Source organism: Odocoileus virginianus, chromosome 1, assembly GCF_023699985.2.
Source record: "Odocoileus virginianus isolate 20LAN1187 ecotype Illinois chromosome 1, Ovbor_1.2, whole genome shotgun sequence".
Classification (NCBI taxonomy): domain Eukaryota; kingdom Metazoa; phylum Chordata; class Mammalia; order Artiodactyla; family Cervidae; genus Odocoileus; species Odocoileus virginianus.
This window is the reverse complement of record NC_069674.1, coordinates 44758070-44784137: the sequence shown is the minus strand read 5'-3', so window position 1 is coordinate 44784137 and position 26068 is coordinate 44758070. Positions and strand designations below refer to the sequence as shown.

Sequence of the window (26068 nt, the reverse complement as noted above, 5' to 3'; positions counted from 1 at the left end):
TAATACATCTCTAGTGGATTGGTTACTGTTTTGGTCTACTTGGGCTACCATAACAAAATACCATAGCCTGAGTGGCTTATTAAACAAAAGAAATTTTCTCATAGTTCTGGAAGATGATTAATCCAAGATCAAGGTGCCAGCCAATTCAGTCACCCAGCTAGAGATCCCTTCCTGTTTTTCAGATTACCATTTCTAGCTGTGTCTGTGCACGGCAAGAAAGAGAGAGAGAACCATGATCTCTCTCTTCTTCTCAGGGCTCTAGTCCCATCATCTGGAGAAGGCAATGGCACCCCACTCCAGTACTCTTGCCTGGACAATTCCATGGACGGAGGAGCCTGGTAGGCTACAGTCCATGGGGTCGCTAAGAGTCGGACATGACTAAGCGACTTCACTTTCACTTTTCACTTTCATGCATTGGAAAAGGAAATGGCAACCCACTCCAGTGTTCTTGCCTGAAGAATCCTAGGGACAAAGGAGCCTGGTGGGCTGCTGTCTATGGGGTTGCACAGAGTTGCACATGACTGAGGTGACTTAGCAGCAGCAGCAGCAGCAGCAGTCCCATCATCAACAAAGGTCCGTCAAGTCAAAGCTATAGTTTTTTCCAGTAGTCATGTATGGATGTGAGAGTTGGACTATAAAGAAAGCTGAGTGCCAAAGAATTGATGCTTTTGAACTGTGGTGTTGGAGAAGACTCTTGAGAGTCCCTTGGACTGCAAGGAGATCCAGCCAGTGAATCCTAAAGGAAATCAGTCCTGAATATTCATTGGAAGGACTGATGCTGAAGCTGAAACTCCAATACTTTGGCCACCTGATGCAAAGAACTGACTCATTGGAAAAGACAATGATGCTGGGAAAGATTGAAGGTGGGAGGTGAAGGGGAGGCAAAGGGTGAGATTGTTGGATGGCATCACTGACTGAATGGACATGAGTTTGGGTAGACTCCAGGAGCTGGTGATGGAGGAGGCCTGGCGTGCTGCAATCCGTGGGGTCACAAAGAGTGGGACACGACTGAGCAACTGAACTGAACTGGAGTCCCATCATGGAGAGGCCCATGCTCATGACTTCATCCAGATCGAGATCTCCCAAACGCCCCATCTCCAAATACCTTCACATTAGGAGTTAAGCCTTCAGCATATGAATTTGGAAAGGACACAATATTCAGTCCATAAAAGATACTTTCTTTCATCAGTCACCCAACAGAGGTCAAAGGATACATTTTTTAAACGATGAGTTTGTTTTAGTTTTTAAAAAGAAAAATAGTTTCCCAGGGGTAAATATCACATTTCATGGAAAAAAATCAGTTAGTATTTGTAGATCCTAACACTTGCTCCCTAAAAAACTATGCTAGACTTTGATCAAGTCATTTCATTTTTTTATTCTTAAAAGGAAAGGAGATTGAACAAGTGATTCTCAGGTCCCTCTCTAATTGTGCCATGCTGGGATTCTTGTGGTAGTAGCCATTGTAACCATTATTTTTTAAATTTTAGAGTCTTTATTATTGCCTTTCCTTCTACAAAATGAAAATGATAGCTGTTTTCACTTAGGACTGCACAATCTGTAAGTTGGACAGTTGCTTTTATGTCAGTGAATTTAGAACACACTCTCACACCCTACACAAAAATAAACTCTAGATGGCTTAAAGAAAATATAAGATGTGGCACCATGAAACTCCTATAAGAGAACATAACCAAAACATTCTCTGACATAAAATTTATCAGTGTTTTCTTAGGTCAGTCTCCCAAGGCAATAGAAATAAAAGCAAGAATAAACAAATGAGACCTAATCAAACTTATAAGCTTTGTACAGCAAAGGAAACTATAAACAAAATAAAAAGATAATTTACAGACTGGGAAAAAATATCTGGATATGATGCAACTGACAAGGGCTTAATTTCCAAGATATACAAACAGCTCATGTAACTCAATAACAACAACAAAAAAAATCAAATCAAAAAATGGGCAGAAGAACTTAATAGACATTTCTTCAAAGAAGGCAAAAACATGGCCAATAGACAGACAAAAATATGCTCATCACTCCTAATTATCAAAGAAATGCAAATCAAAACTATAATGAGGTACCACCTCAACTGGTCAGAATAGACATCATTAAAAAGCCTACAAAGAACAAATGCTGGAAACGATATGAAGAAAAGGGAACCCTCATACACTGTTGGTGGGAATGTCAGTTTGTGCAGTCACTATGGAAAACAGTAGAGAGGTTCCTCAAAAAAAACTAGAAATAGAATCACCATATGATTCGGCAATCTCAATCTTGAGTATATACCCAGACAAAACTATACTTCAAAAGATGCATGCACCCCAATGGTCATAGCAGCACTACTTACAATAGTCAGGACATGGAAGCAACCTAAATGTCCATCAACAGTTGATGGGATAAAGAAGGTACAATGGAATACTACTCAGTCACAAAAGAATAAAACAATGCCATTTGCTGCAACATGGATGTATCTAGAGATTATCGTACTAAGCGAACTAAGAAAGTGAAAGACAAACATATGATATAACTTATATATGAAATCTAAAGTATGACATAAATGAACATATCCACAAAACAGGAACAGGATCACAAACCTAGAGAACAGACTTGTGGTTGTCAAGGGAGAAGAGTGGTAAGGTGGGGATGAATGGGGAGTTTGCGATAAGCAGATGCAAAGTATTATATATAGAATGAATAGAGACAAGGTCCTACTGTATAACACAGGGAACTATATTCAATATCCTGTAATAAATCATAATGAAAAATATGAAAAAGCATGTGTGTGTATATGTGTGTATGTATATGTAAACATATATGTATATGTATACATGTATATATATGTATATGCATGTGTGTGTGTATATATATGTGTGTGTATATATATATATATATATATATATATATATATAAATCACTTTGCTATACACTGGAAACTAACACAACATTGTAAATCTACTATATTTCAATAAAATAAATTTTTTAAGAAACAGCTCAGGAAAGCAACTGCCCTCTGTTTCCCCTCCCCTACATATGTTTCCAGGTCTCTGATTAAAGCACACAGATTCCTACTGGAGGTAATTTGTACTCATCTTTTCGGTGAAAAGACAAAAATAGAAACCAAACTGAGACTCCTTCAGAGGGTATCTGGAATTTGAAAACATACCCAGTTCCACTTACATAAAAGATACTCCTTGGGAGTTTGTAAATGCTTATATTCAAGCCTAATATATTACAAAAAAACACAAAAACCATATAACTTTTAAATCTTTAAAAAGACTGAAGCTAATATAGTGCTGTTATTGATATATGCTGTTATTTCTATTTCAAATTCTGCTAATGTGTAACTACAGTCAAGAAAGATAGACTCACAGAATCCTCAGAGTACAGAAAGCCCCAGTTGACCTACTATTTAGAATGTTCATGTTACTAGTTCAGGTTTTCTCTCTGTGTTTTCCCCAGATAACCTTAGTCTCAGTTGGGAATTTAATAAAGTTAGATTGGTAATAAAAATTAAAAGGACCTCTTTCCTTCCCCCTGCTGTTTTCTATTAGCAATATTTTGCATTGCATTATTTCCTAATGTTTACTTAAAACATCTCATAAACATTAGATAGAGAACTTGGCTAGCAAGAATGGTGACCACAATATAATGAAGAGTTGAAAATTAGGTATTTGAACAGAAAAAGTTCACATACCATATTCACATGTGTAAAGGCAGTCCAGGATCCCCTTCAATGCAGTACACTCTGTGAAATCACATGGGAAAGATGTAGATTTGCTTTCTTTTGCATTGAATCCTACAGTTACTCCTTTTTTGCTGGTAGGTGGTGACTCTGAAGTAAAGCACAAATCAGCCAAGTACATGCCAATACGCAAAACTAACCATTTCTGATCACTCACCACCTGGCAGACCCAAGGCCAGAAACCCCCACTGTCTCATGCAATTCTCAAACATTATGTTCATTTTACAGGTAAGAAAACTAAAAGATTTTAAGAGATTTCTCCAGGGTCACTCAATTGATAGGTGATAGACTCCCAATCAATTGATAGGGTAATCTGATAGATTACCAAACTGTTTGTTTTTCTTCACTGTGAACAGAGAGCACATGTGCTGTCATAGTCATTGATGGCTCAAAAGACACCTTATGCTAAAGACTAAACTATCTCCCTCCACAAATTCATATGCTGAACTCCCAATCCCAATGTAACTATATTTGCAGATAGGACCCTTACAGAGGTAATTAAGGATAAATGAGGTCATAAGAGTGGGGCCCTGATCCAACAGGATTAGTGCTCTTCTAGGGAGAGACACCAAGGAGCTCCCTCTCTCTCTCCCCTCTCTCCAAGAGCACACAAAAAGAAGTCATGTGAGCACACATCAGGAAGGCAGACATCTATAATCTGAGAAATGGACTTTAAGCAGAAACCCCATTGGCTGGAACCTTGATCAAGGACTGTTAGCCTCTAGAATTATGAGAAAATAAATTTCTGTTTAAGCTAACCAGTCTTGGGTATCTTGTTATGGCACCCTGAGCAGACTAAGACATTTTCATATCCTGTGAACCTACTCATCCTTCTCTAATCCTACCATTTCATCTCTCTTCCATTTCACTGTCCTTGGTCCTCCCCCTATCCTATCACCAACGTGATCTTTCCAAAAAACAAATCTGATCCTCACTCTCCATGAAACATTTCCATTGGCTTCTGAACTATTAATAAGAAATCCACTCTCATAGACTTTTCTGTGTCATTGGGAGAAATTTAAACAGACATAAAACTTGAGCATAATAAACTCCAAACTCCTGAACTAATGAGGCTCATCACAAAATCCCAGTCTGCTTTTCCATTTTTATCTCTGATCATTCATACCATATTCCGATACATACCCTAACCAAATATATCCTAAATGTTTTTATACCATATTCTCTCCCCCCAGAAATACAATTTCTCCTCACTCCATATTCTCCCCATTCATTTGGATAATTTCTATTCATTCCTCAAGACCTAGTTTACCTCCTCCTTGAAACCTTCTCTGGCAGAATCTTTCCTCCTTCTGGGATTCCATAATAAATGATGCTTGCCAAATGATAAGTATTTATAAATATCTGGTTCCTTAGTAGGTTCTGGCATTTATCCCTATGCTTGACACACAGAAGGTCCAAATAAATGTCTGTTGTATGAATTAAAAAATATGTTTTGCAAGAGGATTAAAAAAGTCTATATCAGTAGTTTCCAAACATTACTGCACATTAGTGCAGTGCTTCTAAATTTGACTTGTTATTGTTTGGTTGCTAACATGTCAGACTCTTTTGTGACCCCATGGACTGCCAGTCTCCTCTGTCCCTGGGGTTTCCCAGGCAAGAATAATGGCAAATGGCCTGAGTTGCCATTTTTATCTACAGGGGATTTTCCTGATCCAGGGATCAAATCTGAGTCTCCTGCTTAGCAGGCAGATTTTTTACCACCAAGCCACCAGGGAAGCTCAAACTTTACCAGAGAACTTACAAAAATCTCAATGCCCCAGACCAGTTATGTTAGAATGTCTACAGGCATTGATCAGACAACAGCATTTTTTTAAAAAATCTACAAGTGATTCTAATGTTCAAGATTAGAAACCACTGAACTATATATATATATATATATATATATTTATATATTTTTTACTTTATGGATTTGGCAGTGAGGCACATGGTAAATGTTGTATACATGTTTTTAAAATGAATTTATAATCACTATCTTGTTGCCTGGGCTTTAATTATATACTGATGTTGTGTTTTGTCTAATTTTACCAATAAAAAATGAAAGTTCCATGATTATAGGTCACTCACACCAAACTAAACCCTTTTGCCACTGTTGTCCATTGAACACAATGTCCATGTTGCCCTCTGGTTGTGCCAAGAGAGAGGAGAGCAGAGGGAATGACTCCCTCTGATTTAGAAGTCCAATGGCAACTGAACTGAACTAAACTGAATTACTTTAAAGTATTGTAGTGGTTTTGCCATACATTGACATGAATCCGCCACAGGTGTATATGTGTTCCCCATCTTGACACCCCCTCCCACCTCCGTCCCCATCCCATCCCTCTGGGTCATCCCAGTGCATCAGCCATAAGCACCCTGTTTCATGCATCAAACCTGGACTGGCGATTCATTTCATATATGATAATATACATGTTTTAATGCCATCTTGCCAAATCATCCCACCCTCGCCCTCTTCCACAGAGTCCAAAAGACTGTTCTATACATCTGTGTCTCTTTTGCTGTCTCGCATATAGGGTTATTGTTACCATCTTTCTAAATTCCATACATATGCGTTACTATACTGTATTGGTGTCTTTCTTCCTGGCTTACTTCACTCTGTATAATAGGCTCCAGTTTCATCCACCTCATTAGAACTGATTCAAATGTATTCCTTGTAATGGCTGAGTAATATTCCATTGTGTATATGTACCACAGCTTTCTTATCCATTCATCTGCTGATAGACATCTAGGTTGCTTCCATGTCCTGGCTATTATAAACAGTGCTGCAATGAACATTGGGGTACACATGTCGCTTTCAATTCTGGTTTCCTTGGTGTGTATGCCCAGCAGTGGGATTGCTGGGTCATATGGCAGTTCGATCTCCAGTTTTTTAAGGAATCTCCACACTGTGCTCCACAGTGGCTGTACTAGTTTGCATTCCCACCAACAGTGTAAGAGGGTTCCCTTTTCTTCACACCCTCTCTAGCATTTATTGCTTGTAGACTTTTGGATAGCAGCCATTCTGACTAGCATGAAATGGTACCCCATTGTGGTTTTGATTTGCATTTCTCTGATACTGAGTGATGTTGAGCATCTTTTCATGTGTTTGTTAGCCATCTGTATGTCTTCTTTGGAGAAATGCCTGTTTAGTTCTTTGGCCCATTTTTTGATTGGGTCGTTTGTCTTCTGGAATTAAGCTGCAGGATTTGCTTGTATATTTTTGAGATTATTTGTCAGTTGCTTAGTTTGCTATTATTTTCTCCCATTCTGAAGGCTGGCTTTTCACCTTGCTTATAGTTTCCTTTGTTGTGCAAAAGCTTTTAAGTTTAATTAGGTCCCATTTGTTTATTTTTGCTTTTATTTCCAGTACTCTGGGAGGTGGGTCATAGAGGATTTAGGATCCTTTTTATTTCTGTAGTATCAATTGTAACATCAAAGAAATATTTTTAGAGATATTCTATACTTCTAAAAGATTATATTTTTCATTCTTTTCCTTACAGAAATGATAATATACTATTAATGCTCTTCTGCATCTTGATTTTGTTTAACTCAACAAATAAACTTGAAGGCCATTCAATATCAGTACACAAAGAGCATCTTCATTTTTTAAGATGTTGATAGCTTTCCATTACATGGATATATCATAATTATTTACTCAATCTCCTTTTGTTGTATAGTTAGGTTGTTTGCAGTATTTTTCTGCTACAGCAAAGTTGCAGTGAATAGCTTTGTGCATGAATACTTACTTACTTTTGCCCATTGCCCAGGCATGACATTTACATGTTCCAGAATTTGCTCTTGTACCTTCAGAATTTATCTACCGTTAAATGATTTTCCCATGTGCCCATTTTCTTGCCATTCCATTATTTCTCTTGTTTACTTTCACCTCCATCCTAACAAATGCCTTTTTAATTAGCACTGTCAACATTCTTTTTGTTTTATATTAAAGAAATATGATGAGGTTAATAGTGTTCATGTATGACCTCAAAGCGTTAGTCACTCAGTCATGTCTGCCTCTTTGTGACTCCATGGATTGTCAGGCTCCTCTATCCATGGAATTCTCCAGGCAAGAGTAATGGAGTGGGTAGCCATTCCCTTCTCCAGGGTATCTTCCCAACCTAGGGACTGAACCTTCATCTCCTGCATTGCAGATTCTTTACCATCTGAACCACCAAGGAAGCCTACAGGACCTCAAAACTAGATGCAAACAGGGAAACATATTGAAGACAGTTAAGCAATGCAGTGAGTACACACAATTGCAGAAATAACAAAGACTATGTATTCTTTTTCTATGATATCATCATTTAATAAATATCATGAAGGAAAAAATATTGGGAGTTATGGAATATTTAACATGAGGGAAGACTATGTATTCTTCATTATAGAGTCCTTAAATTCTCAGAGCCTGTATCTACTTGGCTTTTAGGCAATTCTAATGAATAAAGTCCTCTGGGTTCTCTCCCCAGAAGATTAAGAGTAGCACATAATAAAGCTAGACATAGACACTAATAACAGCCAGAAGTGATGTTTTACAGTGAAGGTGAGGCATCTAAAGCAAGCTATAAAACCATAAAAGAACACTCTAAGATAATTTAATGTATAAGAAATAGCCCTATATAAGCAAACTGCTCCTGAGGGCACCACTTACCGTATTACAATACAAATAACTGGTGAATCAGAGTTACTAAAATACTAAATTGTGTTTAATCTGCTCTTTTTGAGAAAACAGAATAAAAAGGGAGGGGAAACGTGTAATTTTCTACCTATAAAAAGGTAGGGATACTTTGAGAAGAATTTTCATATTACATTATCTCATTTGACCACCAATTGCTTTGAGGTAGACATTATCATTTTTGTGTTACAGATGAGATTCAGAGAGCATAAGTAATTTGCCCCAACAACTCAAATTCAGGTCTGATTCCAAAGTCCTTGTTTTTTACATTGCATCACACAATGAGTCTCTCTTGCTGTGCTCACTGCTACATTGAGTATTAAACTGCTGTGAGCTAACACAGGAATCTAATACCTGTTCATAGCATCATTTCTCTGGAAAGAATAGGTGACCTGTATCAAGCAACCTACACGTGGATTTTAAAAACTCAGCTTATCCATTCCTTGGGTTTTTCCTGTAGTACACTTGTTACCCCTTAAAATACTCCTTAGCGCAATTCAGGAAAGAGAAAAGGCTTCATAATATTTGCTGGATTCTTTGATAGTTTAGTTTAGTTTTTAGTTTCTCATGTCTTCATATTATCTATTTAGGCTTCTATTTTAGGTATATCCTTGTAATTTTATAATATTTGGAGAAATGTATTTCACGGAAATAAGTCATCTTTGTCGATTATGCAGTGGATGAAACCATTTCCTTCATCAGATATATTGGCAGGAAGTTCTCTGTTAGAATAATGCCAGACACACAGTAGGTTTTTAAAAAAATTTCCAGTGAATGAATGCATAAATTCTTTATAAATGAATGAAGAGTACAGCTTACAAAAGGAGGCTCAACTTTGGCAAACAGGTTTGCCCTAGGGAATCGAAATCTGGAAGTAAATCAACTCATTGAAAATCAATTCACTGAATGAGCTATTTGCCAATGTTACAGCAAAACCGAAACAAATTGGTGAACTGATTTTCTTATGAATTCATCATTTGGCAAATTGATGTTGGCAAACTAGTTAATAGTTAAATTGGTCACTTGAAAAAGCAGTCTGGAGCAACAACTAAACCTTGCATTTTAAAAGGAGGAATATAGCCTGGACTGTGTCTGCAGCACTGTTCATCTGATCAAGTATATGTCAAAGCCCATCTATATACATTTTCCTTTCCCTTACGTAGGCAACACTTTCCTTCCCTTTTTCGGCATGTGTGTCCTTCTACTCCTCAAGCAATAAACGTCCCTTTCTCTTATCTCTGGTATACGTTTCCATCACTCCTGTCAGGTCTACGTCTCTGGGCACACACTGCTGAATCTTTGTGTCCTTTCTGCTCTCACTCCTCATCCTAGTTCTGCAATAAGCCTCCATCCACATTAGGGTCTGCTTGAGGCAAACATTTGGTGAGGGGAAAAAAATGTCTTTCAATAGAAAACTATGCCTTGTTTAGAGGGTACCTCTCCAGGGCATGCGCTTGTGGCCTTTCATTGTTGAGCACTGTCTACATACAGTACACTCTGCCAAGTCATCTGATTCAAGCCCTTTTATTGTCTTTATTTTTTAATTCTATAAATTGGAATTTATTTCTATTCATAGTCAATAAATATATATTTTATATGTTTTTGAATTCCCTTTTGAACCGATTATAACATCTGTCTAGTTCACATTTTGAATGGGTTAAATAATAAATCTTTAATATATGTTCATTTTTATACCTATCTGGTTTTATCATGTTTTGGAAAATTATCTTTTAAAATGTTGTTTTTCTCTAGTTCACCTACACTTGCACAATTTTAGAGTGTCACATGGAAACGGGAGTAGAGTGCACAACCTGTGCATTGCTGTCTATGGCCTTGAATAGCCATTACGAGTCAGAGTACGTTGGTTCACTGCTAACCTTTGGCCACTTACTGCTAGTGCTCATGGTGCCCTCTTTGCCTTTAGTTTCTGTCATAGTGAAAATACTTGCAAATAGTTGAACCATGAGTTACTTTCAACAGTGTTATTGATATATAATTTATATACCATCAAGTTCACCCATTTACAGTATATATATAATTCAATGAAGTTTATCACATTCACAGAGTTATACAATCATCATTATGACAAACTTGGGAACATTTTTATCACTCCAAAAAGAAACTTCATTTGGATTATCAGTCACTTTCCATTTACCGACAACTCCCCAAACCCTTGGCAACAACTAATATACTTTCTGTCTCCATTAATTTGTCTATTCCAGGTATTTCATATAAATAAAATCATGTAATATGTGATCATTTGTAACTGGCTTCTTTTACTTAGCATAATGTTTTCAAGGTTAGTCATATGGTAGCATGTATTAGTACTTGAATGATTTTTATAAACAAATTACCAAATTATATTCCATTATATAATAGAAATATAACATTTCATTTATCTACTCATTAGTTGATGAAACTCTGGGTTGTTCTACTCTTAAGCTATCATGAAAAATGTTGATATGAACCTTGTGCACAACATTTTTGTATAGATGTACATCTTTATTTCTCTTGGGTAACCTAGGCTGGGTCATATGGTAATTCTATGTTGAAACTTTTTAGGAAACCCCAGACTCGTTTCCAAGGTGGCTGCACCATTTTACATTCCTACCAGCAATATATGAGGGCTCCCATTTCTCCACATCTCTGCCAACAGTTGCTATTGTCCGTTTTTTATACTGTAACCATCCTGGTAGGTGTGCCACAACTTATGTTTCACAATTGGCATAATTGATTTCATTTTCTTGTGACCATTATTTTAATTACGACTACAATTTTTGAGTCCCCTCTGGAAAGTGTTTTTGGGATGGGAGTGACATGGTGTTATCTCATGACTACTCATCCTACTACCTTCTTACCCTCTTCCTGACTCTCTATGAAGATATTGCCATTCTCCACTACCATATATGTACAGACCCCATGTTACCTAACAATGCAAGAGGGTGAGAGAAGGAAGTAGGTCTCATGCCCAGTCTTAACACCATTTTGGCACTATGAAATTATCACATATACTGATCCCTTTGTATAGAAGTCATTCCTATGTATCATCCTCATCAAATCACTGCTGCTACTGTTTACCACCATGTGGAAAATACTGTTATCCTCCTATGCTCATTCCTTCCTATTTCTCTCATTAGCATTATGCTCAGTTTCAGCTGGACACATCGTCACTACCAGGTAAAGAACACAGTCTCAGTCTCCCTTGCAGCTGGTATGGACATATATCGAGAGGTTATGTGGACAGTTTCTAAAACATCCTCTTAAAAGAAAAGGACACACCTTTCCCTTTTCTTTCATCCCTCTTGTTCAGAGGTGGACATAGGGGTACTGAACCATCTTTGAATATGTATACAAACATGCTTAACCTAGAGATGGCTAAGCAGTGAGACGGGTGTTTGAGACACGCCTGAACTGCCATGCCAGCTCCAAACCATTATCAGACTGCTTTGTGAGAGAGAACCAATTTTGTACTGTAAGAGAAACACATAGCAAAGTTTCTAGGGATAAAAGGACCAAAACACATACAAGTTAATCTCAAATGGTTAAAAGTGCTTGTGTGTGTGCATGTGACAAACAGAAAGGGCAAACTATGGATAGCTAGGTGACTAAGTAAAGGATGCGATGAGAGAAGCCCATTAATGTGGTTCGCTTCCAGGGCACAGAGCAAGGAGTGGAGAGTATATCTGAAGGGATAAAGAGAAGACATTTAGCATAGTAGACTACAATTCTCTAGTCCTTCCTATCAAATAATAATAAAATTATTTTTAAATAATTACTTTGAAGTGCATCAGAAAACAAAATGGATTAGAGGAATGGATGGGTAAAGCAAGTATGGTAACCAAGTCAGCTACAGAATTTAGTTAGGTATGTCGGTCTTTGCTGCAAAATTCAACTTTATTGTATGGTTGAATTTTTCATAGTCACAAATTTGGGTAAAAAAGGCAGTGTTAAAAAGAAGCAGTGAAACTTCCTTGCTACACACCCAACTACTTTTTTCCTCCAAAACCAGGTTTTGAAACCTTATGACTAAAGTAATTTTCAAAGAGTCAGAAAACAAAATGTTTCACAGGTGTGTCAGAATTGGGTTCAATTATAGGTCACCTAGTTAGTGTCAGAGAATTGTTTGGTGGGTGGTAAAAAATACATCAGACTTAGAGTCAAAATCATATGTAGTAATGGTATCAGTTCAGTTCAGTTCAGTTCAGTCGTTCAGTTGTCCCCGACTCTTTGCGACCCCATGAATCACAGCACACCAGGCCTCCCTGTTGATCGCCAACTCCCATTGGCCTAAAACCCAGTTCGTGTTAACCCAAGTCCAGTGTTAATTCAGATATACATATTTAAAATACTTACTGTCTACTATGAAATTTTTGTTTTAGAATTCAACATAAGTGATATTATTTAACCTTTTTGAATAATATTATTTTAAATATAACAGTAAACATTCATACCACAGAAAATTTAGAAACTTATGTAAGAGAAAAACACTCACTATTAAAATCACTATCCTAATATATCCTTATCACTTCCCTTTAACATTGTATCACAATGCTGAGACTTCTTGCATACATTTGGAGAAAATGCTTTTGTCAATACATTTAGTACAAGTGTATTAGTTGCTCAGTCTTGTCCAACTCTTTTGCAACCCCATGAACTATAGCCAGGATCTTCTGTCCATTGAATTCTCCAGGAAAGAATACTGCAGCCGATTGCCATTCCCTTCTCCACTGGTACAAGAGTCAGAAGGAAACTCATCTTTACCCCTAGATCAGTTCCTATGTTCTGATTTCTGATGCTATCTCACTCTCTCCACTTCTGAGTTCTAGATCTTTGTATCTTCTTTTTGACAAATTAGATCTGGTTATCGAAACCTCTAATTTCTGATCCTTGATTTTTACCTAGAAACTGAATTTCTTAAATCTATAACCTGAGATGGCAAATGTCCCTGGGCTCATGGGAAAGAATGCCATGATCTACTAAAGATTTGTCATGGAGCAGTAGGGTAGCATTACAGTTTTTTGTTAATCTTCTCTTGGACCTTTATCTTTAAGTCACTTCTAATTTGGGTAAGTTTAATCATTAACCTAAAAGTTCAGAATATGGACTTCTCTTCTACCATCCCAGTTCAGTCCTCCTAACTTAACCCTGCTTTCTCCTCCTACCGTCCAGAGCGAACTAGACAAACAATATTAATGACCTGAGATAAAGAACGGGGCTTCCCTGGTGGCTCAGATGGTAAAGTGTCTGCCTGAAATGTGGGAGACCAGATTCGATCCCTGGGTCAGGAAGATCCCCTGGAGGAGAAAATGGCAACCCACTCCAGTACTTTTGCCTGGAAAAATCCCATGGACAGAGGAGCCTGGTGGGCTACAGTCCATGGGGTCACAAAGTGTTGGACACAACTGAGCGACTTCACTAAAATAAAGAATACTTTAAAGCCATTTGTATAAATTAACAGAAAGAGACACAGATGTACAGAACAGACTTTTGGACTCTGTGGGAGAAGGTGAGGGTGGGATGTTCTGAGAGAATAACATTGAAACAGGTATACTATCAAGGGTAAAACAGATCACCAGCCCAGGTTGGATGCATGAGACAAGTGCTCAGACCTGGTGCACTGGGAAGACCCAGAGGAATCGGGTGGAGAGGGAGGCGGGAGGGGGGATCGGGATGGGGAATACATGTAAATCCATGGCTGATTCATGTCAATGTATGGCAAAAACCACTACAATATTGTAAAGTAATTAGCCTCCAACTAAAAAAATAAATGAAAAAAAAAAATAAAGCCATTTGTATAAATTAGTTTGTGAAGACTTTATCATAATTTGAGAAAGCAATTATAGTATAATTTTAACCAGAAAATAATTATATACATAGTATTCTAATAGATTTTTTTCAAACATAATATTTTATTTCCAGGAAAATGATGACTTCAGAATATTTCCAAAAACATTCTTTAACCAACTCAGATAATGGAATTGCTGATTGGCTGTTAGAAGTTATCTTGCCTACATTCCCTAGTCACACAGAGTTCAGAACAAAGATTTGACCAAATCTTTGTTCAAAGGCATTATACCAGGGAACTCTGACACCGTGTTCTCATTTCAGCATGCCACTTAAGAAAAATAGTATCAGAAATACCACTGATGAGAGCAGTAACAAGGAATCAACTTGCCAGCAGAAAGCAAGACAGTCAGTTAAGATAGATACCATACCCACTACAATATTGTAAAGTAATTAGCCTCCAACTAATAATAAAAAAAAAAAAAGATAGATACCATAATAGAAATTTTAAAAAAGCTATGCAAGGAGAAATACTACACAGAAAATGCTAAAATGTGAAAAGTTACTTTTTAAGTGATTGAAATATGGTATTTTTTATTTAAATTTTTCGGGCTTTTCCAATGTGTATATACATGTGATAGTAAAAAATAAACAGTATGAAAAACTATAACTTTTGAGAAGTGACAAAATATTGTTAAAAAATTAATATCATACATTTCTTAATTTTTAAAAAGCAATTTATTGTTGTTCAGTTACTCAGTCATGTCCAACTCTTTGTGACCCCCAGGGACTGCAGCAAGCCAGGCTTCCCTGTGTTTCACCATCTCCCGAAGCCTACTCAAACTCATATTCACTGAGTCAGTGATGCCTTCAATCTTTCCCAGCATCAAGCTATTTCCAATGAGTTGGCTCTTTGCATTGGGTGGCCAAAGTATTGGAGCTTCAGCTTCAGCTTCAGCATCAGTCCTTCCAATGAATATTTAGAATTGATTTCCTTTAGGATGGACTGGTTTGATCTCCTTGTAGTCCAAGGGGCTCTCAAGAGTCTTCTCCAACACCACAGTTTAAAAACATCAATTCTTCAGCACTCAACTTACTTTATAATCCAACTCTCACATCCATACATGACTATTGGAAAAACCAAAGCTTTGACTAGATGGACCTTTGCTGCAAAGTAATGTCTCTGATTTTTAATATGCTGTCTAGTTTGGTTGGTCATAACTTTTCTTCCAAGGAGTAAACGTCTTTTAACTCCATGGCTGCAGTCACTATCTGCAGTGATTTTGAACCCCAAGAAAATAAAATCTCACTATTTCCATTGTTTCCCCACCTATTTGCCATGAAGTGATGGGACTGTACGCTGTTATCATTGTTTTCTGGATTTTGAATTTTAAGCTACCTTTTTCACTCTCCTCTTTCACTTTCACCAAGAGGCTCTTCAGTTTCTCTTCGCTTTCTGCCATAAGGGTGGGGTCATATGCATATATGAGGTTATTGTTATTTCTCCCAGCAATCTTGATTCCACCTTATGCTTCATCCAGCCCAGCAATTCATATAATTTACTATGCATATAAGTTAAATAAGCAGGGTGACGATATACAGCCTTGATGTATTCTTTTCCCAATTTGGAACCAGTCCATTGTTCTATGTCCAGTTCTCACTATTGCTTCTTGACCTGCATACAGTTTTTGCAGGAGGTATTCTCTCTGGTATTCTCATCTCTTTAAAAATTTTCCAGTTTGTTGTGATCCACTCAGTCAAAGGCTTTGGGGTAGTCAATAAAGCAGAAGTAAATGTTTTTCTAAAATTCTTTTGCTTTTTCTATGATCCAGTGGATGTTGGTAATTTGATCTCTGGTTCCTCTGCCTTTTCTAAATTCAACTTCAACATCTGGAAGTTCTTAGTTTGTGTACTATTGAAGCCTAGTTTGGAGAATTTTAAGCATTACTTTGCTAGCATGTGAAATGAGTACAATTGTGCAGTAGTTTGAGCATTCTTTGACATTGCCCTTCTTTGGGATTGAAATGAAAACTGACATTTTCCAGTCCTGTGGTCACTGCTGAGTTTTCCAAATTTGCTGGCATATTGGGTGCAGCACTTTAACAGCATCATCTTTAAGGATTTGAAATAACCCAACTGGAATTCCATCACCTCCACTAACTTTGTTCATAGTGATGCTTCCTAAGGCCCACTTGACTTTGCACTCTAGGATGTTCAGCTCTAGGTGAGTGATCACACCATCGTGGTTATCTGAGTCATTAAGATCTTTTTTGTATAGTTCTACTGTGTATTTTTGCCCCCTCTTCTTAATATCTTCTGACTTTGCACTCTAGGATGTTCAGCTCTAGGTGAGTGATCACACCATCGTGGTTATCTGAGTCATTAAGATCTTTTTTGTATAGTTCTACTGTGTATTTTTGCCCCCTCTTCTTAATATCTTCTGCTTCTGTTAGGTCCATACCATTTCTGTCCCTTATTGTGCCCATTTTTGCATGAAACATTTTCTTTGTATCTTTAGTTTTCTTGAAGAGATCTCTAGTCTTTCCCATTCTATTTTTTCCTCTATTTCTTTGCATTATTCACTTAGGAAGACTTTCTTATCTCTCCTTGCTATTCTCTGGAACTTTGCATACAAATGGATATATCTTTCCTTTTCTCCTTTGCCTTCCACTTCTCTTCTTTTCTCAACTATTTGTAAGACCTCCTCAGACAACCATTTTGCCTTTTTGCATTTCTTTTTCTTGGGGATGGCTTTGATCACAAAGCCTCCTATACAATGTTACAAACCTCCATCCATAGTTCTTCAGGCAATCTGTCTATCAGATCTAACCCCTTGAATCTATTCATCACTTCCACTATATAATCATAAGGGATTTGATTTAGGTCATACCTGAATGGCCTACTGGTTTTCCCTAGTTTCTTCAATTGAAGTTTAAATTTGGCAATAAGGAGTTCATGATCTGAGCTATCGTCAGCTCTTGGTCTTGTTTTTGCTGACTATATAGAACTTCTCCATCTTCGGTTGCAAAGAATATAATCAATCTGATGTCGGTATTCAGCATCTGGTGATGTCCATTTATGGTGTCGTCTCTTGTGTTGTTGGAAGAGGGTGTTTGCTATGACCAGTGAGTTCTCTTGGCAAAACTCTGTTATCCTTTGTTCTGATTCATTTTGTACTCCAAGGGCAAACTTGCCTGTTACTCCAGGTATCTCTTGACTTCCTACTTTTGCATTCCAGTCCTCTATGATGAAAAGTACATCTTTTTTTTTTTTTTTTTTTTTTTGGTGTTAGTTCTAAAAGGTCTTATAGGTGTTCATAGAACCATTCAGCCTCAGCTTCTTCAGCATTTGTGATTGGGACATAGGCTTGGATTACTGTGATACTGAATGGTTTGCCTTAGAAACAAACTGAAATCATTCTGTCATTTTCGAGATTGCACCCAAGCACAGCATTTCAGACTCTCCTGTTGACTATGAGGACTAATCCATTTCATCTAAGGGATTCTTGCCCACAATAGTAGATATAATGGTCATCTGAATTAAATTTACACATTTCAGTCCATTTTAATTCACTGATTCCTAAAATGTTGATGTTCACTCTTGCCAACTCGTGTTTGACCACTTCCAATTTGCCTTGATTCATGGACCTAACATTCCAGATTCCTTTGCAATATTGTTTTTTACAGCATCAAACTTTATTTTCACCATCAGACACATCCACAGCTGGGCATTGCTCACACTTTGGCTCAGCCTCTTCATTCCTTCTGGAGCTATTTCTCTGCTCTTCTCCAGTAGTGTATTGGACACCTACTGACCTGGAGGGTTCATCTTTCAGTGTCATATATTTCTGCCTTTTCATACTGTTCATGGAGTTCTCAAGGCAAGACTGCTAAATTGGCTTGACATTTCCTTCTTCAGTGGACCACATTTTGTTCAAACTCTCCACCATGACCCATCTGTCTTGGGTAGCCCTATGCAGCATGACTCATAGTTTCATTGAGTTAGGAGAGGCTGTGATCCATGTGATCTGTTTGGTTATTTTTTTGTGATTGTGGTTTTCATTCTATCTGCCCTCTGATGGATGAGAATAAGAGGCTTGCATAGGCTTCCTGGTGGGAAGGACTGGCTGTGGGCAAAACTGAGTTTTGCTCCAGTGGGCAAGGCCATGCTTAGTAAATCTTTAATCCAATTTTCTGTTGATGTGTGGGGCTGTGTTCCCTCCATGTAGTTTGGGCTGAGCAATTAAAAAGCAATTTATAAATAATCAAATTTTCCTTTGTCAATTCAGTCAGAAGCCTAATATCATCAAAATGTCTACCTGGAATTTGATTTTCAATTTCCTGGCTGCCATGGTCTTCAAAGGTCCCAAGTTTCTTAATTCCTAGAGGTGAGTTGCTTTTTGTCTCAGTGCCAATTGGTCCCTTCATTCCTTGCTATGTAGGCTTATTGTAATATAGGCCACAGTTCATTAGCGTACCACAAACCCTTCACAGGTGAACTACTATACATATAAATTTTACTTTTGCTACGAGTAAGAATATAAGGATATATACTGTTAGCAATAATTTTTTATTAGACTTGTACATTATGTGAGAGATTAGCACAGAGAAGACATAACTTGCTATAAATTAGTAATAAGATATGTGATGGAGTATGCAGTCAGTTCAGAAAAAAAAAAAAATCCATGATTTGCTAAAACATGTAAGAACTGAAAGCTTCATGTGGTACATATACACCATGGAATATTACTCAGCCATTAAAAAGAATTCATTTGAATCAGTTCTAATGAGATGGATGAAACTGGAGCCCATTATACAGAGCGAAGTAAGCCAGAAAGATAAAGACCATTACAGTATACTAACACATATATATGGAATTTAGAAAGATGGTAACGAGAACCCTATATGCAAAACAGAAAAAGAGACTCAGATGTATAGAACAGACTTGTGGACTCTGGGAGAAGGCGAGGGTGGGATGTTTCAAGAGAACAGCATCGAAACATGTATATTATCTAGGGTGAAACAGATCACCAGCCCAGGTTGGGTGCATGAGACAAGTGCTCGGGCCTGGTACACTGGGAAGACCCAGAGGGATCGGGTGGAGAGGGAGGTGGGAGGGGGGACTAGGATGGGGAATACATGTAAATCCATGGCTAATTCATTGCAATGTATGACAAAAACCACTGCAATGATGTAAAGTATTAGCCTCCAACTAGTAAAAATAAATGAAAAAAAAGAAAAAAGAACTGAAAGCTTCAGAGTATGAAGGAAAAAGTAGACAAAAAGATCAATAGTCTCAAACATAACAGCAAAGAATATGCTAAATGTTAAATGCATTTTCTATTTCCCAGAACTTTTTTAAGAAAAAACAAAATCCATCTTTTAAATTCCTCAAATCAAATGCCAAAATTTCTCTTCCAAAGTGCTTGACAAAAAAAAGTTTTGGAACACTAAGATGGGTAACACTTTTTTCTAATCTCTCCACATGCAATGCCTCTTTTCCTTTTCTCTCAAGCTTTGATAATAAAAAAGGAACGCAAAACCTATGAAGCATATCTACTGTGTTTATTTGCTCTCAAACTGAGAAATATTTATCTCAAATTTGTATGAGAGCTTAATAAACTCATTTTAATCTTATTCAAACTAGAACTGGTAATGTCGAATTCCAAGCTTACTTATTTGTTACTTATTTATTCTACATAAATGATCCCTGGCGATGAGTTTGACCTCAAAAATGAGCTTCAGTCACAAACTGTTTCTATTAAAGGGATATCTCCTACAATAGTACATTTTGAAAAAAAATTAAACATACAAAGAAATTAATATTTATTTCTTTATATGGATAGTGAACCTTTCTGCCAGCCTTTCAATAAAATTATCTTTACACTTGAAACTAACAAGCTTCATTTGCCAGGGTGGTCAAATAATATATTATTTGATACCTTAGGTAAGAACATTTTATTTCCTGTACAGAAGCCATCCTTCTAAGTGTTACTTCAAAAAAAAAAATAGGAGAAATGTATTTTAACTCTTTAAAAAATGTAATGGCTGGAAGGGAGGTTCAAGAGAAAAGGAACATCTGTACACTTCTATGGTTGACTCATGCTGTTGTATGGAAGAAACCAACACAACTTTGTAAAGCAATTGTCTTCCAATTAAAAAATTTTTTAATTCTCAAAAAAGTAATGCAATGGAAATAAACAGACTCATGCAAAAATAGTGGAGTTCCACTTCATTTTGGACTCCTCTGCTAAGACAGAGTTTTAGGTAACTTCGCTGACCCCAAGATTAATTCCCTTCTGTGGGAGACACTACTTTAGGATTAACAGCAGTTAGCAATTCTTTTTTTTTTTTTTTTTCCCACAGATATGCCTTGTCTCAACCATACCAAAGGCTTTCTAAAAGAAAGACTCATACCTCTTGGTGTCTTCAGCATCTATCTTGGCATCTCACAAATAATTTCAAAGATGATAAATGTGATCCTTGCTAAAAACGTACTCTCTCATGCCTCATTTTCTTTCTTTTTCTGTAAAAAATATTTGCACTTTATGGGGTTGTTGTGAAGACTATGAGATAATGTAGATAAAATACCTAGCATCCATCCACACTACCTTCTGTACTCTGGCAACTGATTCTATATAACCTTTTTACCTTTTTTTTTTTTCTGTTACTTTTACATTTATATATGTATATTCTATATAACTATCATGCATTTTATATTTTCTTTGGAATTATTATTTCTTTTTCAGTATTTACATTTTGGTATGTAGTGTTCCAAACCTGCTTTTATGCATCTATACATCTTTTTCCATAAAAATATGAGTATACACTTATATTCTATTATAATTGACTATAAGCATAATATCCCCTTTAATAAAGATTGTTCCTTTCTTTAAAAAAAAGAAAGGAAGTACGAAAGCAAAAGTATTAGTTGCTCAGTTGTGTCTGACTCTTTGTGGCCCCACGGACTGTAGCCCACAAAGCTCCTTTGTCCATGAAATTCTCCAGGCAAGAATACTGGAGAGGGTAGACATTCCCTTCTCCAGAGGATTTTCGTGACGCAGGGATTGAACCCCAGTCTCCTGCATTACAGGTGGATTCTTTACTGTCTGGGCCACTAGGAAAATATAGTTGATTTACAAATCTGTGTTAAATTCTGCTGTATAACAAAGTAATTCAGTTATACATATATACACATTCTTTTTTATATTCTTTTCCATTATGGTTTATATCATATTGAATACAGTTCCCCATGCTACACTGTAGGACTTTGTTGTTTATCTACCCTGTATGTGATAGTTTGCATCTGCTAAAGCCAAACTCCCAGCTCATCCCTCCTCCACTCCCCTTGCCCTTGGCGACCACAAGTCCGTTCTCTATGTCTGTGTGTCTGCGTCTGTTTCATAGGTATGTTCATTTGTATTGCATTCTAGATTTCACATAAAAGTGGTATCGTACGGTAGTTCTCTTTCTCTTTCTGACTTACTTCACTCAGTATGATAATCTCTAGTTCAATTCATGTTGCTGCAAATAGCATTATTTCATTCTTTTTAATGGAGTAGTAGTCCATTGTGTGTGTGTGTGTGTGTGTGTGTGTGTGTGTGTGTATCACATCTTTATCCATTCATCTGTTGATGATATTTAGATCGTTTTGATGTCTTGGCTATTGCAAATAGAGCTGCTACAAACATAGGGGTGCTGCATAACCTTTAATTATGAAACAAAATATGAAACAAATGAAACATTTCCAGACTTCAGAAATTTTTAACACAAAAAGAGGGGAGAATTGAAAGCAGTAGATTAAAGACCAAAGTATGTTTTAAAATAAACTGTTATATTAGGGTCTAGTGCACTTAAGTAAGGTCATCTATGGCTACTTTGGCTCAGAATTTTACTGTGAATACGTTACCATCATGTTAGAACAAACCACAGCCCTTCCCAACCTGCTAAAATGCAATGTGTAAAGAATCACATTTCAGATAACCTCTAACCATGACTTTAAACACATCAAACAGGAAAAAAGATCATTTAATGGGGCATAAAGTTTATTATTTGCTTTAAAGAAAAGGCTAAAAATCCTTCTAGCAGCCAAAAAATTATCTGGGTCTTCCTACTAAAGCAAATTGTCCTCACATATTTATATGGTATGACTGATGCTTATGTGAGACTGAAAAGGATATAGTGGAAATAAAATTTGTGAATCATAAACAGAACTGCAGGAGATGATGCAAGCCATGACTCAGAAAAGTACAACAATCAAGACCAAAATTATGCTTGCATTTTTCATATCTAGCTTGTCATAGCAATTGTAATTTGAGGTTGCCAGTTGGTTGCCATAAATGGAGCTGACATCAGATAAAAATAAATCATGACGTTCAAGGAAAAGCAAATAAGTGTTAAAATATTAGTATGTATAATATTTGGGGACAGTTGCAAATACTTTGGCCACTTGATGCAAAGAGTCAACTCACTGGAAAAGACCCTGATGCTGGGAAAGATAGAAGGCAGGAGGAGAAGGGGGTGACAGAGGATGAGATGGTTGGATGGCATCACCAATTCAATGGACATGAGTTTGAGCAAGCTCCAGGAGAGGTGATGGACAGGGAAGCCTGGCATGCTGCAGATCATACGGTCACAAAGAGTCAGACACAACTTATCAACTGAACAACAAAAACAAGATGGCAATAATAAGTCTGTACCTTAGTAGAAATTGTTCAAGAAATATTTTATGTTTCAAATTTAATTCTTTCAGCAGCAATTAATCTTCCTCTAAATGAACTATTAATACTAAAAAAAATTTTAAAGACCTAGGGAAAAGGAAAGAGGGCAAAGAGAAGAGAGGAAAAGGAGGAGGGAAAGTATATGAAAAATGGGTATGGGATATAGAACATTACTTTCATTTGAAGGAAATAAAGGATAGTGAAGACTTTTAAAGTCCAAGCCTTGCAGGTTGAATTTATATAATGACTTTTTTTGTCAAGTACTGTTGAAAGAATACATAATAAGCAGTTGTTGTTTAGTTGATAAGCCGTGTCCAACTCTTTTGTGACCCCATGGACTATAGCCCGCCAGGTTCCTCTGTCCATGGGATTTCTCATGTAAGAATACTGGAGTGGGTTGCCATTTCCTTCTCTGGGGGAATCTTCCTGACCCAGGGATCGAACCCACATCTCCTGTGTTGGCAGGTGGATTCTTTACCACTGAGCCATGGGGGAAACTTGTAAAAGTAATAAACAGGACTAAAACAAAAAATTTATTAACAATTTAATTATTGAGCTAAGTAGTTTTGTAGCTTTGCTTCTCTGGCATTTCTTTTCTTTCTGTAAAATGAGTCCTAAAAACAACAACACTAATGTTTGTTCTTATATTCTTGCTTATTTAATTTTTTTACCATCCTATCTGAAATTCAAAAGAATGACACTAAATTCTTTGAGAAGGACATTTCTATTTACACTAAAAATTTCCCAAGACCTTAAATTCTGAATAGCTTAATTTTACGAAAAAGACTACTGTGCTTCATAGACCATTTGTCAAATAGTCTTCCCTTTAAAAAGGAAAAATACTTTAAATTGGAAAAGCCTTTCCCTGGTTATTCCAGTAGACAGTTTAATTTATTTGACCATACTATTGGATTCTTGCTTCCATGGTTGTATTCTCTGGTATGAAGAAACAAATTGACAGTCGGTGACATCTAATGTAGACAGAAACTGAGAATTTCTTGCAGGGAAAGAAGAGAAATCATTTTTGCTTAAAATGGATTTCAACAAACTAGGCTTTATTTTCCTTTTAAAATGAATATTCTTTTTTGCAACTAAAAACAGAAAAATATTTTTATCTAGGAGCTATTTTTAAACAATGAAGGGGATATCTAAAGTTAATCCTCACCATTATTATTTTTAAAAATTAAAATAGAATAAGTATACTTTTTAAAGAGATTTATCAATTCTTACAAAATAGCCTTCAGTGAAAGTTTCAAATCACTCTTAAATTTACCAATCAACTAATATTTTTTGAGTGTCTGTCACTGTGCTAGTACAGTCTCAAACCTTATAGTCTATGTTTAAAGAAATGCAGACATTAATCAAATAATCACACTAAAGAAAAATTATAGTTTTGATAAGCTTTCACTGTATAAATTTGAAAATTTCTATTTCCATGACTAATTTAAACCTTCTTAAAGGTATCATTTCAAGAAGCTGGTAACAAACATATTTGCTGCATATGTCCAAAAGTTCTGACCTAGAGGGTGTGGAATAAAATAGTCAAATTTCAGGTAAGAAAAACTATGGAAAAGATATTTTGAACAATAAAATAAATATATAACCTAAATTAACTTTAGATCTTAATGGAGGAGAAATTTACTCCAGGGGATCTTCCCAGATCAGGAATCAAACCCATGTCTCCTGCATTGGCAGTGGATTCTTTACCACTGAACCACCAGGGAAGCTTGTAAAAGCAGTATAGAAGGATAAGACAAAAAGTTTATCAACAATTTAACTCTTGAGCTAAGTAATTTTTTAGCTTTGTTTCTCTGGTATTTCTCTTCTTTCTGGAAAACACTAGTCACCCAAATAAACAAAAGAAATCTGACTGCATTTAGAAGTTCCTTTCCCTAAAACCTTCCTAGCAAAGGGTTATCCCAGGATGTGCTAGGCCCAGAGCGACACCTTGTGGCCATACAGAAACTTAAACTGTTCTAAACCTTCAATAAAATTTAAGTTACTTCTCAGTTAATCAAAAATAATCATCTCTCAGGAAATGACATTACTTGACAGCTGGGGGGAATTTTTTAAATGTTATTTATTGATTTATCTCTATTCTTTTAAAAATTCTTTCCCCATTAAGGTTATTACAGAATATTGACATAGATAACCAAGAAGGACCTACTGTATAGCACAGGGAACTCTGCTCAATATTCTGAAAGAAATTTTAAACTCAATAAAAAATAAATATAAAAAGATTAACATAGGTAGCTGTATGGTAAACTATAACTACATGCTAATGATATATTTTAATTATTATATATGAATATTCCCTGTAAAATTCTTTTAACTTTGCAAAATATTGGAAAATATTGATAGTAAATATTGAAAAAGTAATTTTTTAAATGTTTCATCACCCATATTTTTCTCACAAATATTTTCAGATACTGTTTTCAGTATATTTGAGCATTATGTGTGTGTTCATAATGCACACTTTTTGAAGCAATCTACTATACTGGTGTGGGGCTTTCCAGGTGGCTCTAGTGGTAAAGAACCACCTGCCAATGCAGGAGACATGAGAGATATAGGTTTGATCCCTGGGTCAGGAAGATCCCCTGGAGGAGGACATGGCAACCCCCTCCAGTATTCTTACTTGGAGAATCCCACGGACAGAGGAGCGTGGTGGCCTATAGTCCATAGCGTTGCACAGAGTTGGACACTACTGAAGTGACTTAGCTTGCACGCACCTTACACTGATATGCAATGAGTCATGAAACAATTCACTTATTCTGTATTTATTCAATTTTCAATTCAACAGTTACATAACTTTATTTCTGTTAAATCATGTTCCTAAGACAAAATTTTAAGACTGGTATCATAAGGATCAGGGGGAGAATCATTTCCATGGCTCCTGAGACATAGGATCAAACTATCTACCAGTTTCACACTATAAATGAAAAGCAGCACCAACTTGCTGAAATCATAAGACTTCCCCATTTTAATTTTGCTGCTTTACTAAGCATGAAATTTGCTTTTATGCAGAGGTCAATTTATACTTCTCTGATTTTTGAAAAAAAGTTTACACACTTATTATCTGACTTTTCAATTTTAGCCATCCTAGTGGGTATGAAGTGGTATCTCATAGTTTGATATGAATTTCCTTAATGACTAATGA

General features: G+C 36.5%; 1 protein-coding gene across 1 annotated transcript in view; it reads right to left on the bottom strand.

Annotated features, from left to right (window-relative positions):
* Positions 1–3731: 3731 nt before the first annotated feature.
* The window catches only part of STK31 (serine/threonine kinase 31), a 101349-nt gene continuing 79012 nt past the window's right edge, over positions 3732–26068 (bottom strand). Inside the window, exons 25-26 of the transcript XR_011487683.1 lie at positions 20609–20717; positions 3732–3829 (exon numbers count right to left, since the gene is read on the bottom strand). The gene's annotated coding sequence lies outside the window, so the exon portion shown is untranslated. The remainder of the gene's footprint in view (positions 3830–20608; positions 20718–26068) is intronic.